Source organism: Thermobia domestica, chromosome 12 (genome assembly GCF_964235325.1).
Source record: "Thermobia domestica chromosome 12, izTheDome1.hap1.1, whole genome shotgun sequence".
Classification (NCBI taxonomy): domain Eukaryota; kingdom Metazoa; phylum Arthropoda; class Insecta; order Zygentoma; family Lepismatidae; genus Thermobia; species Thermobia domestica.
In genome coordinates this window covers 16,109,230-16,113,541 of record NC_137465.1, presented here as the reverse complement: position 1 = coordinate 16,113,541, position 4,312 = coordinate 16,109,230, and the positions used below count along the sequence as shown (strand labels likewise).

The 4,312-nt window shown below is 32.3% G+C and overlaps 1 pseudogene; it reads left to right on the top strand.

Moving 5' to 3' along the window:
• Positions 1–217: 217 nt before the first annotated feature.
• LOC145667157 (NADH-ubiquinone oxidoreductase chain 5 pseudogene) lies at positions 218–2,595 on the top strand (annotated as a pseudogene).
• The last annotated feature ends 1,717 nt before the right edge of the window (positions 2,596–4,312 follow it).

The following is a 4,312-nucleotide window of genomic DNA, read 5'->3' as shown; positions in this document are numbered from 1 at the left end:
GCAGGCATATATTTGTTGTTTTATACTTTATTTGCTTCACTGCCACTTTTGATCGGAATTTTTTATTTAGAATATGTTAGGGGTAGTTTATTAATAATTAATATGAGAAGTGTAATAGATCTAGGAATTACATATTATATATGGTATTTTGCTTTAGTTGTTGCTTTTTTAATTAAAATACCTATATTTTTGGTTCACCTTTGATTACCTAAAGCACATGTTGAAGCACCTGTAAGTGGTTCAATAATTTTGGCGGGGGTTTTATTGAAGTTAGGGGGATATGGGTTATTGCGTATTCTATATTTTATAGAAAATGTAGCTGTAAATATAAATTTAATTTGATTTGGCATTAGAGTTGTGGGGATTTGATCAGTTAGATTAGTGTGTTTACGACAGGTTGATGTAAAATCTTTAATTGCTTATTCTTCTGTTGCGCATATAGATCTAGTGTTGATAGGATTACTAACGATGGGACTATGAGGATTTAGAGGTGCTCTTACATTAATAATTGCTCACGGCCTGTGTTCTTCAGGATTATTTTGTCTTGCAAATATTTCTTATGAACGTTTAGGAAGTCGAAGATTGTTAATCAATCGAGGAATATTGTCTTTTATGCCGAGTCTAGGGCTGTGATGATTTTTATTGAGAATTGCTAATATGGCTGCACCACCTACATTAAATTTATTAGGAGAAATTAGTCTATTAAATAGAATCGTTGGCTGATCTTGATTGAGTATATTAGGGTTAGCTTTACTATCTTTTTTTTAGAGCTGCTTATAGATTGTATTTATATTCATATACTCAACACGGAATGCCTTATTCTAATTTATATTCTTGTTGAGCGGGAAGTGTGCGAGAATATTTATTATTGATATTACACTGATTACCCTTAAATTTATTGATCTTTTTTGCAGGGCCAAGATTTTTATGATTGTAGTTGCTTGAGTAGTTTAGAATAAAATTTTAGTTTGTGGAACTAAAGAAGGTTTATTACCCTTAGGCCATGGTTTGACCTTTTTCGATTTGTATAACTAGATTTGCCTTTTTAAGTAGAATAAGTGTTTTTTTGTTTTTAATAGGTTTGAATTTTTTAATTAATAGATATAGTGTATTTATTGAGTGAGAGGTTATTTCTTTTAATAGAAATAAAATTATTATAACTCTTCTATTTGACTGAATATCATTTATATTTATAAGATTTGTGCTTTATATTTTTAGAATGGTAATTTATTATAGTGGACAATATATAGGATCTGAACGATATCTTAATCGATTTATTATGCTTGTATTAATATTTGTTCTTTCAATAGTTTTATTGATTGTTTCTCCTAATTTAATTAGAATCCTCCTTGGATGAGATGGATTAGGGCTAGTGTCATATTGTTTAGTTATTTATTATGAAAATGTACGGTCTTATAATGCTGGGATGTTAACTGCTCTTTCTAATCGTGTTGGAGACGTAGCAATTTTGTTAGCTATTGCTTGAATATTGAATTATGGAAGTTGAAATTATGTTTTTTATTTGCATAGAGTTTTAAATAATAATGAGATAGTGATTATCTCTAGTTTAATTATTTTGGCAGCAATAACAAAAAGTGCACAAATTCCTTTTTCTGCGTGATTGCCAGCAGCAATAGCCGCTCCTACACCAGTATCAGCATTAGTGCATTTTTCTACGCTTGTGACTGCTGGAGTTTACTTGCTAATTCGTTTTAGAGACGTTTTATTAAGTGTTTATGCGGGAGATGTATTGTTTTTATTGTCAGGACTAACAATATTTATAGCTGGTATTGGTGCTAATTATGAATATGATTTGAAGAAGTTTATTGCTTTATCTACACTAAGTCAGCTTGGTCTTATAATAATAATTTTGTCTATAGGATTTCCTGTATTGGCTTTTTTTCATCTATTGACACATGCTTTATTTAAGGCATTACTTTTTTATGTGCAGGAGCAATCATTCATGGCGTAGGAGATACACAAGATATTCGTAGAATAGGAGCACTTGTAAATCAGATGCCTCTTACTTTGTCTTGTTTAAATGTAGCTAACTTGGCTTTATGCGGAATGCCATTTTTAGCTGGGTTTTATTCTAAGGACTTAATTTTGGAGATTTCTTCTTTGTCTTTAATTAATGTAGTCAGCTTTTTCTTATTATTTTTTTCTACAGGCCTAACTGTATGTTATTCAGTACGTTTAAGATTTTATTTAACAGGTAAGGGCTTTGGGGGCACTAATATTCATTCTATTAGTGATAATGAAGGTTGGACTATGTGTAAGGGAATATTAGGATTAGTAGTGATAGCAATTCTAGGAGGTGCGACATTGAGTTGATTGATTTTTCCTACTGTTAATTGTGTTGTTTTACCTTTATATTTAAAAACAGGCGCATTACTTGTAAGTGTAGTAGGCTTGTGGGTTGGTATTTTATTATCAAGTTATTCTATTGGACAGTCTTTAATGTGTGTGAAGTTTTATTTTAGCTCTACAATAATAGGAAGCATATGATTTTTACCTTACTTATCAACAAATTATATTATTAAATTCCCTTTATATGTAGGGGGTGTATATTATAATAATATTGATCAAGGATGAAGAGAATGTCTTGGTGCCCAAGGCATATATAGTAATTTTAAGGATGGTTCAATATTAATTCAACAATCGCAAGATAATTTATTTAAAATGTATTTATTAATTTTTTTATTTTTTACAATTTTTCTTTGCTTCTTTATATTTGTATATTTAGGTAGCTTATATTGAAAGCATAGTATTGAAGATACTAAGAAGAATTGTATTCCTTAAATAATACTCCCTGAGAGTACTCTCTTTTTTACCTCGAAAAGGTAATGTAATATTTATACTAAGGGGGTTATTGTTATTTATTAAGAGATGTTAACGGTCTAATCCGCTAAAGATAAAAGTTAGCAGCTTCTTCTTGATTAATTCACATCTCCTTAGTTGGGGCAGGAAATCCCAATAATATCATTAACAGTGAAATGCCTCTTTTTGGCTTCAACTAACAAGCAGGGGCCGAGGGGCCAAAGGTTCAGGTCGAAACTGAGTGCAATTGTTTGCTTCCTACTTATGAGATAAGTTGATAGCAACACCTTTTGGATGCAAACCAAATATTATACTTAACTATTATCCCGTTTCATTAATCAGCTCATGTTAAGGACCCTTGATTTCATTCATGGTAAAGGCCTATTAGGAGGATTACTAAGAATGTTAATCTAACTAAGGACCAGGATAGTGTATTAGTGTTGTTGATAGTAATTGTTATTGGTAGTAGAAGGGCAATTTCTACGTCGAAGATGAGGAAAATTACAGCAATTAGGAAGAATCGTAGGGAAAAGGGAATTCGGGCGGATGATTTAGGATCAAATACACATTCAAATGGAGAATTTTTTTCTCGGTCATTAATAACTTTTTTGGAAAGAAGAGTTGAAATGGTTATAACAATTAAGCAAATAATGATAGTTAGTAGGCCGGTCGTTAAGACTATGTTAATTGCCTATTTCATTTAATGATCCTTTTGATTGGAAGTCAAATATACTATATATATTAAATAGGCTTAACCTCCTCATCAATAAATAGAAATGTAAAGGAATAATCATACTACATCTACAAAATGTCAATATCAAGCAGCAGCTTCAAATCCAAAATGGTGGGTAGGAGAGAAATGTGATAAAAGGTGGCGGAATAAACAAGTGGCTAGAAATGTGGAACCAATAATAACGTGAAGACCATGGAAGCCTGTTGCTATGAAAAATGTTGATCCGTATACAGCATCTGCGATGGTGAATGGTGCTTCATAATATTCATATGCTTGTAGGGCAGTAAAATATAAACCTAGAAGGATTGTGAGTAGTAGGCCTTGTGTAGCCTGAGTGTGATTACCCTCTATTAGTCTGTGATGGGCTCATGTTACAGTAACCCCTGAGGCTAGTAGAATTGCAGTATTAAGAAGAGGGATGTGTATTGGGTTGAATGGTACAATTCCTGCTGGAGGTCAGAAAGATCCAATTTCTACTGTTGGTGCTAGTCTACTATGAAAGAAGGCCCAGAAAAATGAAACAAAAAAGAATACTTCAGAGATAATAAATAAGATTATACCTCATCGAAGACCTAATGTAACTTGTATAGTGTGTAATCCTTGTAATCCTTGCAGGGGACTCTTGATTTCAACCTTCCTGTTCTCATTTTTCCCAGGGTACTTTGCGGTCGGTGACGTCACGTGGAGGTATTGCCAAAGATGTTATAAAATAGATGATCTGCCCATATCACAAAATCGTCAAGCCACACATCTCAGCCA